General features: G+C 38.3%; 1 protein-coding gene across 1 annotated transcript in view; it reads left to right on the forward strand.

The window, feature by feature from the left end:
* LOC102855092 overlaps positions 1 to 12,690 on the forward strand; it is a 127,736-nt gene that overhangs the window by 23,194 nt on the left and 91,852 nt on the right. The gene's annotated exons all lie outside the window — the stretch shown is intronic.

A 12,690-nucleotide genomic window follows, 5' to 3' on the forward strand; every position in this document is an offset into this window, starting at 1 on the left:
TGTTGTACATAGGGTCACTATGAGTTGCAAGCAACTTGGTGGCACATAACAACAACAACAACAGGAAGCAAGTGACCTTGCATAGGAAGACCTTGGCTTGGATCACACACACTTGTTGAATTACTCTGGAATTTCTAAAATCATGTCCTGCTCTTTGATACCTAGCAAATAATTGTAAAGACCATGGCCAAAATCAGGTTCACCTTAGTCTCTAGACTGACATCATTGCTTCTCATGAATTTTTAGTTTTATCTAGTTGATTCCAACTTATAGCAATCTTACATATAAGAAAATAAAGCACTTCCTGATTCTGCAGCATTCACACAATAAAAAAATATTTATTTCCAATGTTGAATATTTTCTTCCCCTTCTCTCTTAACTCACCCCACAATGCACCACTTGTTCCAGATTGTTGTAATACATATAATGCCCAATCATATATTCCTTTCAAACATTTCTTCCTTTAATAATTTATTTACAAAATTCTAATACATTGATTTTGAGACCAGAGTCTTCCAATTTCTCTCACCCCCACCCATCAAATTATACAACTCCATGATTAATCCCCTCCTCCCCCTGCACATCCTCATCTCTCTACTTCCACCCTCCCCCATCCCCTTTGGATCCTTATACTCATGAGGATTCAAGAGGGGTAGAGTAGGAGCAGAAGGCTGAGGATGAGTATGGGGGGTATAGTCATAGGGTTGCACAATTTGATGAGTACAGGAAGGGGTGGGTAAAGGAAATAGGTAACATCCGGTGTAAAAAAAAATTACAATGTGTATGAACTTTGTAACCAACTCAATAGAAAATAAAAATTTCTTTAAAAAAATAAAACAAATAGGTCTGTTTTAGAGAGAGTTAAAACCAAGTTTCTCTTGGCAGGAGATTTGGCTAGGATTTTGAAGCTCTATCTCACATACTTTGGGCATGTAGCCTGGAGGGACTGGTCCTTGAAGAAGGACATCATGTTTGGAAGTTTTGAGGGACAGTGCAGGATAAGAAAATCCTAGATGAAAGGGATTGAAACAGTAACTGGGGCAATGGGAGTAGGTGTGTCAAAGTCAGTTAGGCTGACTCAAGATAGGACAGGCTTCAGAGCTATTATACATAAGGTTGTTATGAGTCACAGGCAACTCAATGGCATGTAACAATAAGGTCTTCTAATACAAAGATTACCAATTCTACCCAAGAAATAGCGTTACTCTTAGATTTAATATCACATTGTAATTATATCACTTTAAAAATCCCATAGTGATGGAAACAATAAGTAATAAATGTTATTTCTTTCTCTATTTCATTGTTTTTAAAAAGACCGATTCAGGAGCAATCAGTACAGAAATGACAAAATTTTGCCATTCTGTTTAATTATGTTAATATATTAGGTATAGGAGATATTTTGCAAACTAATTATGTCTTAGAACTAATTACATCCTCAACACATTGTTGTTAGGTATCCTTGAGCCAGTTCTGAACCATAGTGACCCTATATACAACAGAACAAAACACTACTCAGTCCTGTCCTTCATCCTGACAATTGATTGCTATTGAGCCACTGCTGAAGTCACTGTATCAGTCTATCTTATTAAGGGCTTTCTTTTTTTAAAAGTAGCTTTAATTTTTTGGTACTACTTTAAAAGACAAACATTTTAAAAGATAAACAGTGGCTCTATGCATTATTCCTCTAACATAGCTCTTTTCTTGAGTGAATATGACCTCTCAGTTGTACTAGGATCTTGCAAAGCTGTTGTTGAGTATTTGTCATTTGGGTTTGGTTTGCTTTTTTCCCCCCTAGAGTTGGTATCATGGCCTAGCCCCAGCCTCTAGCCCAATCTCCTTTTGTGTTTTTTGTTGGTTTTTAAAACTTCATTCAGTGTTGCATTTTCTTCACTTCCCTTTCCCCTAGTCCAATTTGCAGTGCACCTCTTGTTTCAGATTGTTGTCATACATATAATGTCTAATAATTCCTTTCAAACAGTTCTTCCCCTCATCTGAGCTTATGCAGTATTCATTGTCTATCCACTCTTTTACTATTCACCCTCCAACTCCCCATGTCAGTCCTGTTTAATAATAGTGCTGTTATGTAGTATTTTCCTTTTGTGACTGAGATGTTTCACTCAGCATATGCCCTCCAGACTCCTTCATGTTGTGTAATGTTTAACTATGTATTTAATTGTTTTTCAATGCTACAGATTATTCCATTGTGTGAATGGGCCACAGTTCTTCTATACTTTTGTTTGGTACTGGGGTTGCACCCATCTCTTTGGTATTGTGAATAATACAGCAATAAATATGGGTGTGTACACATTCTGGGTCAAATGGAATTTTATTTCCAACCTTTAAGAAAGTACCAGACCACCTGCCATAGTGACTGTACTGTTTTACATTCCCACCAACAGTGAATGAGAGTTCGAATCTCTCCCAACCTTGCCAGCATTTGTTGTTTGCTTCTTTTCTTTTTTTTGCTCTACTAAAAATGATGTTCTTATTTAGGGACTGATCTCTTTTTATGTCCAAAGAAACTAATATGAAGTCTTGCCATGTTGATTTCTAAAGAGCATTCTGCTTATACTTCTTCCCAGAGAGCTAAAATGAATAAAAAATTAAAAATGGCTGAGACTTGTCCATTAATATGTTTCTTTTTTATCTCATGTTTTCTTTTTCTTTTTAGACAGTAGATAGCTTTATTGAGAATACTTTATATTAATATCATTCATTAAAAGTGTTCATTTCCTTGTCTGAAAAAACCAGTGAGATTTGTAAACTTGCCCTCAAATAACAGCCCAAATGTCCAACTACAACTGAATAGATTGAGAAATTGTGGTACATTCACACAATGCAACTGAATAGATTGAGAAATTGTGGTACATTCACACAATGCAACACCTAGGAGCAATGATTTTGAAAAATACTGTGTAATTTGGTAGATGCTAGAAAGCATTATGCTGAGTGAACTAATGTCTCCTAAGGACAAATACTGCATAAGGCCATTAATGTAAAAATAGATAACTAGTAAAATATGCAGGGGAACTCAAGGAAAGGAGGGCTAAAGATGGGTAGCAGCAAAACCACAGAGTTTCACAGTTTGGTGGGTGGAAGGGTTAGGGAAAGAAATAGGAATGGATGATCCAGGTGAAAAGACAGGGCAATGATGGGCAAGGTCCAATAGTGATTATTCTATAAAACATAATACATGAGAAGGATTATATGAAACAAAATGTGAATAAAGAACAGTATGAAGATTTGTAAAAACATTATTTTCTTAAAAAACAAAAAAAATACATTTAAAAATAGTGTTCCTTTCAATGCTTCTTGAGGTTTTTAAAAAATAATTTTTACTGTGATTTTAATAAAAATTTACAGAAAACTTGAATTTCCATTAATTCCTTGTAGCACATTTTCCTCCCTACCCCCACCTCCAGGGGGCTGGGCTCTATGAAGAGGAATGTGGCGTCAGGATTGGTGGAAGATCTAGCAACAATCTGCGTTATGCAGATGACACAACCCTACTCGTTGAAACTGAGGAAGACCTGAAGTGCTTGCTGCAGAGGGTCAAAGACTGCAGCCTTCAATATGGATTGAGGCTCAATGTCAAGAAGACAAAGATTCTCACCACTGGGCCAAGTGGCAGCATCAGGATAGATGGTGAAGAGATTGAGATTGTTCACAGCTTTAGTTTGCTTGGCTACACAATCAACACTCTTGGCACCAGCAGCCAGGAAATTAAAAGACATATTGCGATGGGAAAGTCTGCTGTTAGGGACCTCTCCAAAGTACTGAAGAGCAATGGTATAACTCTGGAGACTTAGGTGCACCTGATACAGGCCATGGTCTTTGCAGTCACTTGCTATGCATAAGACAGCTAGACAATGACAAGGGAGGATAGAAGGAGAATTGATGCCTTTGAGCTGTGGTGCTGGAGAAGAGTGTTGAATGTACCATGGACTGCTAAGAAATGAACAGGTTCACCCTGGAGAGGGTTGAACAGGGCTGCTCCTTAGAGGCAAGGATTCTGAGGCTTCATCTGACATACTTTGGACATGTTGAAAGAAGGGACGGGTCCTTGGAGAGGGACATCATGCTTGGGAGGGTGGAGGGACAGCGCAAGAGGGGAAGACCCTCTATGAGGGGGATTGATTCAGTGACTGGGATAATCGGGATGGGTGTATCAGAGACAGTGCGATGGGTACAGAGCAGAGTTTAGGGCTGTTGTACATAGGGTCACTATGAGTTGCAAGTGACTCGACGGCACATAACAACAGCAACAACAACCCGCATCTCAGTCTTTTCCCTTTAAAATATTCGTTCATTATTGCACAATTTCCTCCCTCCTCTCCATTCCAGTCCACTTTGCTATACACCTCTTATTCTAGACTGTTGTCATATAAATAATGCCTAATCATACATTCCTCTTAAACACTTCTTTCCCTCAACTGTTCCAATGCAGTGCTCATTATTTACAGTTTTTATTGTTAATTTTTTTTAATTTGGAGATTTTAATGAAAGTTTATAGAGAAGAATGTTGAATATACCATGGATTGCCAGGAGAAAAACAGGTTCTTCCTAGACAGGGTGCAGCCAGGCTGCTCCTTGGAAGCAAGGATTCTGAGGCTTCATCTGACATACTTTGGGCATGTTGCAAGGAGGGACCGATCCTTGGAGAGGGACATCATGCTTGGAAAGGTGAAGGTACGGAAAAAGAGGGAGACCATCCATGAGATGGAATGATTGAGTGACTGGGATAATGAGAATATGTGTGTCAGAGACAGTAAAGTTGGCAAAGATTACAGCATGTTTCAGGGCTGTTGTACATAGGGTTGCTATGAGTCGCAAGTGACTCAATAACATATAACAATAACAACAACAAGAACAAGAACTTGGATTTCTATTCATTCATTGTTGCACATTTTCCTCCCTACCCACCCCCCAAGTTCACCCTTTTCCCTGAAAAAATGTTCTTTCATTGTTGCACAATTTCCACCCTCCACCCCCTAGTCCACTTTGCTATGCAGCTTTTATGTTGGACTGTTGTCATACAAATAATACCTAACCATATATTCCTTTTCAACAGTTCATTCCCTCATCTCTTTCAATGCAGTGTACATTATTTATCCCCTCTTAGTTTCCGTCAAACCCCCAATGTCAGTCCTGTTTCATAACAGTGGCATTATACAGTATTTGTTCTTTTGCGACCGAGATATTTCACTCGGGATAATATCCTCCAGGGTCACCCATTTTATATAATATTTTATGAGTTCTTTATTTTTTTCATTGCTGTGTAGTATTCCATCGTGTGAATATACCACTTTTCTATTCATGCTTTTGTTGATGGGCACTTGGGTTGTTTCCAGCTCTTTGCTATTTGTGAACAACACAGCAATAAACATGGATGTGCATGTATCTGTTTGGGTGGCAGTTCTGGTTTCTTTAGGGTATATTCCCAGTAGTGCAAATACTGGGTCAAATGGTATTTCTACTTCCAACTTTTTGAGAAAGCATCATTGTGCCTTCCATAGTGGTTCCACAATTTTGCACTCTCACCAACAGTGAACAAGGGTTCCAAATTCTCCTCAACCTTGCCAGCATTTGCTGTTTGCCCCTAGTTGAACTTTGCTATTATTACTGGGGTTAGATGATACCTCATAGTTGTTTTGATTTACATCTCTCTTAGAAAAATGGATTTTGAACATTTCTTCATGTGTTTATTTGCCATCTGAATGTCTTCTTTAGTGAAGCTCATATCCTGTGCCTACTTTGCAATCAGGTTGTTTATCTTTATCATGTTGAGGTGTTCAAGTATTCTATAAATTCTGGATTTAAGTTCCTTATGACACATGTCATTACAAAATATTCTTCCCCAGTCTGTGGTTTTCCTTTTTACCCTGTTGGAGAAGTTTCTTGATGTGCATAGGGATTTGATTCTTAGAAGGTCCCATTCATCTATTTTATTCTCTCCTGTTTGTAGGTTTTTCAAGATGCTTGGAGGACTGTTCATGTTGTGGATTAGTGCTTCTAGAGTTCTTTCAAGCTTCTATTTGATGAACTTTCTAATCCTTGGTTTTATTCCTAGGTCCTTGATCCACTTTGAGTTGGTTTTTGTATATGGTGTAAAGTGTGGGTCTTACTTGAGTTTTCTACAGATGGTTTTCCAATTTTGCCAACATTTGTTAAAGAGGCTTTTGTTTCCTCATTTAACTGATTTCATCTCCTTGTCAAAAATCAGTAGATAAGTTCTTAATTCTATTCCATTGATCTATGTGTCTGTCACTGTACAAGCATCATGCTGTCTTGACCACCATGGCTGTGTAGTAGGATGTGAGATCAGGAAGTGAGATACCTCCTACCTTGTTTCTCTTTTTCATAAGTGTGTTGCTTATTCAGGGTCTTTCCCATTCCAGATGAAATTGGAAGTTGCCTTTTCCATCTCATTGAAGAATGGGATTGGTATCTGTATTGCAATTGCACTGAACATGTAGACTGCCTTTGGTAGAATTGGGGTTTTTTCTCCCCCACAATATTGAGTCTTCCTATCCAAGAGCATGGTATAGTCTTCCATTTATCCAGGTCTCTTTTTGTTTCTTGTAGTAATGTTTTGAACTTTTCTTTGAATAGGACTTTTGTGTTTCAAGTTAGATTTACACCCAAGTATTTAATCTTGTAATTAGCTTCTATTGTTGTCCATTTCTGATTCCACAATGGTGAGCTGTGCTTTCTTTTAGATGAACACTCTGACCCTATCTTGCACAATTTCTTCATCCGAATCTCTTTTTGTCGTTGTATATTCTAAAGTATAAAGTATAAAGGCTGTTGCAACCTCTGTTTCAAACATCAACTTTCACACCTGCATGTTGAGGAATGTCTTTAAGAATTTGTGTTATCTTGTATACTACTGAAGGTGTCAGAGTCAGGGCAGCTTGGGTGGGCTGCAGCTTCCTCTTGCTGATCACCAGACAGTGGCTCAGACTAAAAAAAACTGACAGCCAAAGCTCCCAACCCTCAGCCTTTCTCCATAGGCAGGTCTGCGCATTGATGTGACCTTCACTGTCTTATGTGATGGGTTGTGCATTAGAATCTATTTTATCAGAGATTTAATATAACAACTCCTTTTTTCTGGTTGCTATTTGCTTGGTATATCTTTTTTACCCTTGTATTTTTAGTCTTTATCTTCACTTTTGAGATGTGTTTCTTTTAGACAGTATATTGATTGATGTGTTTTATTTTTTTTATTACACAAAGTATTATTTTATTTACAAAATTTGAATACATTGTTTTTCAGACCAAATTCTTCCCCACACTCTAGGCAGCTTTTGATTTTTATCAATCTGCTACTCTTTTTCTCTTCAGTGGTGCATTTTAAACAATTCATATTCAGTGTAATTATTGAGAGGCAAGGTTTTATTGCTTTCATTTTGTTGAGTTCTTTTTGGTACTGTTGCTGATTACTTTGGTCCATCCTGCTTTCTGTAGCATCTCTGTAAGAAGGACTTCTCTCAGTGTTTCCTGCAACACTGGTCTTGTTTATACAAACTCTCTTAGGTTCTGTTTTTCTGAGAAGAGCTTTATCTCTCCTTCATATTTGATGGACAGTTTTGCTGAGTACAGTATTCTTGGTTGACATTTGTATCTTCGAGTGTTCGATATATGTCGTTCTACTGTCTTCTTGCTTGCATGGTTTCTGCTGAGAAATTGACAATTAATGTTATTTCCTCTCCCTTATAGGTTACTCTTTGTTTCTCTCAACTTGCTTTCAGAAGTCTCTCCTTATCTTTGGTTCTGTTAAATTTGACTATGATATGCTTTGGTGTTTTTCTTTTGGTGTCTATTCTACATGGTCATTGGTCAGCTTCCTGAATATTATTTTCTCATTCTTCATTATGCCTGGAAAGTTGCCTACTAGTAATTTTCCCAACAACTTTCTCAGTCCCTTTACCTGCTTCTTCCTGCTCTGCATGTCTCACATTATTCTTAGGCTTTCTACTTTTTCCTTCCTTTTTGAGTCTGCTTTTTTTCTAGCAGAGCAGTAGTAACAATTCTATCTTCTATTTTGCTGGCTCTGTATTTCATCTCTTCAACTTGGTTCATATGTCACTCTAACATGTTGACAGCAACTGAAACATTGTTCCTCATATTCTAGATTGTGGTTTCTTATTTTTCTAGAGTTGCTAATGCCTCATTTGTTTTATCTGCATTGTCTTGGTTGGTTTTTTTTAAGTTCCTCTTGGTTTTTGCTTGCAGAATCCTGTAATTTTACAAGTTTGCCTTTAACTCATTGAAAATAGTCATTTTTCTTTTGAATTCTGTGTCAGAAAGTTACATCAAACTTTCTGGCTGTAGGAAATCCATTGATATTGTATCACTTTAGGGGGATGACATCTTGTTTTGGGTTTGTGTAGGGTGAAAGATAGTCTGATTCTTCTATGTCATTTCATGTTTGAGGTCTTAGCCTGATCTTGGTCTGATAACCTTGGCTGCCTGAGTTTCTCTTTGAAGTTTTGACTCAAGAGAAGAACTGCTTCAGTTGGGGAAAGATATGGTCTGTGAATTAGCAGCCTTCTTTGTCAGGCAACTGCTGCAGCTAGGCAGGTGCCAAGCTCTGGGAGCGGGGAGGAAATCACTTCATTTGTAATGCTGGTGTTCCTGATAGTTCAGAGGGGTGGCAGCAGGTCATCCACCAAGTGGTGGGGCTGGGGTGTCCAGGCGACGAGAAAGAACATCCAAATGCCAGGGCTGGGTCCTCCCGGTGGCAGGTTTGGGGGTCCAGGTGGTGGGGTCAGGGAGCCTCCAGGCCTCTAGGTGGAAAGACCAGGGGGCCTCCAGGCAGTGGCTAGTGCTTCCAGCAGGAAAGCAGTCCAGGCAACATTAAGAAATTTTTAGCTAATTGACTGTAAGAAATTAATGTGGCTTTGGCGACCTTCCAGGTTTCCAACAGCCTGGAAAAGAGCCTTAGTTACCATCAGCAGTCACTTCAGTTTTTAGAAAATATTTTCTACCTCTATGGATTTGCAAGTTCTGAAATTTGCTTTAGAATGTAGATAAAGCTAAATAAAGCAACAGGAAAACATCATTAGGTAAAGAAGCTGAACAGAATATTTCAATGTTCTGCTTGAAAAGACAAAGTAATTAAGGAAATTTGCAAATATTGGAGTTAGAAAACCAAAAGAGAAATACATGCTGAACATTTCTCAAGCTGGAAAAAAAACCCTAAGAGGAAAAATTCAAGCATTGAGTTGCAATGCTTAGGAACTCTATAAGTAAAATACTGAATGACTTAGGAAACATCAATAGACTATGGGAGGAATAAACCGTCAAATGAAAAGCAATTGGTCCAAACCGAAACATTTCTGGAAGTAGCATAGGATCAGGAAAACTTGGTACTGAAAGCAGCTCAGGCTGTACTGACGGTACTGGTTTTTCAAACTTGTTACACCATTTTACACTCCTACCATCAGTCTATGAGGGTTCTGATTTCTCTATATAATCATTAACATTTGTTACTGTCTCTTAAAAAAGATATAATTTTCTTGTTGTTGAGAATATACATAGCGAAATATACACCAATTCAGGGCTGCTGTCAGTAGGGTTGCTATAACTTTATGGCACATAACAACAAGAAGAAGAGGTTTCCTTTAAGCATGGAATAATAATCTGGATGGGAAAAGTAGAGAATTCCAAATATTTGGTGATAAATAAATTAATTACAGCAATCAACTGCTTTCAATCTCTGCTCATCAGTCCAGCTTTTCAAACTGCTGCCTTCTAAACTATACACAACTTCTAGATTGAGTTATGAGAGGATGACTGATCCAAGGAATTCCTAGGAAAAGATTGTAGGATCAAGGAAAATAATCCACAATAATTTTCAGGGACTGAGAATTCTGATAATATTGGAACATTAGAAAAATAATGAGTTCAAAATAATAGTGAAAAACGTCTGCAAAAATACTACAATAGTCACTTATACTTCTATTTTATTCTTTTTAATAATGTTTATTTTGTTATTATCACAAAAGATTACAGATAAGTTGGATTTTCATTAATTCATTATTGTACATTTTCCTCTCCTTTCTTCCCTTCTCCCTCCCATTTCACATTTTTAATTTTATTATTTATTCATTGTTTCACAATTTCCTCCCTAACTTTCTCTCCCTCAGTCCTCTTCGCAATGTACCTCTTATTCTGTACAGTTGGCTTACATATAATGCCTAATTATATGGAGGATCACTCCCTGGTCAAATTTCTGGAAGAGATCCATATTTATTCCCATTCCCAAAAGGTGACTTGACAGAATGTGGAAATTATTGAACAATATCACTAATATCACACACAAGCAAAATACTGATGAAGATTATCCAGAAATGACTGGAACAGTACATTGACAAAGGATTACCAGAAATACAAGTTCAGTTTAGAAGAGGTTATGACACTAGAGACATTAATTATCATCAATATCAGATGGATCTTGCCATAAAGCAAAGAATATCAGACGAATGTCTATCTATGTTTCATTGACTATGCAAAGGCATTTGACTGTGTGGATCACAACAAATTGTGGTTAACCTTGTGGAGAACAGGAATCTCAGAAGACTGGATTGTGCTCATGCAAAACTTATACTCAGACTAGGAAGCAAATATCAGAATAGAGCAAGGAAACACTGTATGGTTGAAAATCAGGAAAGAAGTGTGTCAGGATGCATCCTGTCTCCATACGATCTAAATCTATGTGCAGAATATATCATTCAGGAGGCGAGGCTTTATGAGAAAGAATGGGACATCAGGTTTGGAGGAAGACTCATCAACAACTTATATTATGTAGATGATACAACCTTGCTTTCTGAAACTGAGGAGGACTTGAAGTGATTGCTGCAGAAGGTCATAGACTGTAGTCTTCAATATGGATTGAAGCTCAAACCAAGAAGACGAAGATTCTCATCACTGGGTCAACTGGAAGCACCATGACAGATGGAGAAGAGACTGAGGTTGTTAACAGCTTCAGCTTGCTCAGCTAGACAGTCAGCACTCTTGGCACCAACAGTGAAAAAATTAAAAGATGAATTGCATTGGGAAAATCTGCTGTGAGGGACCTCTACAGAGTACTGAGAAGAAACGATGTCAGTTTAGAGACTAAGGTGCACCTGATCCAGGCCATAGCATTCACAATTGCTTGGTATTCATCAGAGAGCTGGACAATGACTAAGGATGATGGAAGAAAAACCTATGCCTGTGACTTGTGATGCTTGAGAAGAGTTGTCAACCATCAAAGGCCAGCAAAAAAACATACAGGTCTGTTTTAGAGAGGGTAAAACCAAGTTCTTCCTCAGAGGCAAGGATTTTGAAGCTCTGTCTCACATACTTTGGGCATGTGGCCTGGATGGACTGGTCCTTGGAGAATGACATCATGCTCAGAAAGTGGAGGGACAGCGCAGGAGATGAAGACTGTGTGCTACTCATTCCTTGTAAATGGTTCTTTCCCTCATCTGTTTCACTACAGTGTTCATTATAGACTCTTCCTACTCTTCGCCCAACCCCCTATATCAGTCCTGCTTTATAACAGTGATGTTATGCCATATTTTTCCTTTGGTGACAGAGATATTTTACTCAGGATAATGTCTTCCAGGGTCACCCATGGTGTAATGTTTTACAAGTTCATTGTTTTTCAGTGCTGCATAATATAGATATATTTTAAAGAAAAAATTTATTTGAAGAAATAAAGTGAACAAACCAACTTTAACCATTATTGTTGCTGTTATGTGCCTTTGAGTCGCCTACAGCCCATAGACATCCTATGTACAGCAGCTCTGAACCCTGCCCTGTCCTGAGTCAGTATCACTAATTCTAACACACCAACCCCCATTGCCCCAGTCACTGTATCAATCCATCTCATCTTGAGTCTTTCTCTCTCTCACTGACCCTCCATCCTTCTAATCATGATGTCCTTCTCCAAGGACTGGTCTCTCCTGGCCACGTGCCGGAATCATGCGAGATGGAACTTCAAAATCCTAGCCTCCAAGGAGTAATTTGGTTTCACCCTCTCAAAGGCAGGCCTATTTGTTTCCTTGGCAGTCCATGGTATGTTCAAGACTCACCATTACAGATATTAAAAATAAGTATTTTAGGAAATAAAAAAAGTCAAAGAGAGAAATAATTAGGGCATTAAGAGAATATACCTAGAACTTTTAAAAGTACAATCTCCAGGTTGGGAAGATGAGTGGAAAGGCCAGATTCTGCAAAGGTGTGTTTTCTGGTTTGTGGTTGAGACTAGGGTGTGGCTACTACTCACAACAGGATGTGAGCTGACTGGATTTGGTCTTGTATTTAAAAACGCTTTTGGCCACCAGTCTGGGGCTATTTCCAGGACGGGAAGATGAGCAAAACAGCTGGATTCTACAAAGGTGTGTTTTCTGGTTTGGGGTTGAGACTGGTGTGTGGCTCTTGCCCACAACAGTGTGTGAGCTGACTGGATTTGGCCTCATATTTAAAAAAGCTTTCAGGCTCTTGGTTTGTGGCCTTTGGGCCTCATTTTGTGGATCTCCTGAATAAAATGGGCTTGGAGGCAGGAGTGGCAGTGTTGTATTTCAGTAGAACTCTTCAAAATGTTCTTATTGACAAAATGTAGTATCACTTTTCTTCAATCTGTCATTTTCAACATAGAAGACCACATAATTTTCCAATTTAGAGTGAAACTGAGGAGGA

The sequence above is a fragment of the Elephantulus edwardii genome, unplaced genomic scaffold, assembly GCF_000299155.1.
Source record: "Elephantulus edwardii isolate Elephantulus edwardi_28Jun2011 unplaced genomic scaffold, EleEdw1.0 scaffold00468, whole genome shotgun sequence".
In the NCBI taxonomy this organism is placed as follows: Eukaryota; Metazoa; Chordata; class Mammalia; order Macroscelidea; family Macroscelididae; genus Elephantulus; species Elephantulus edwardii.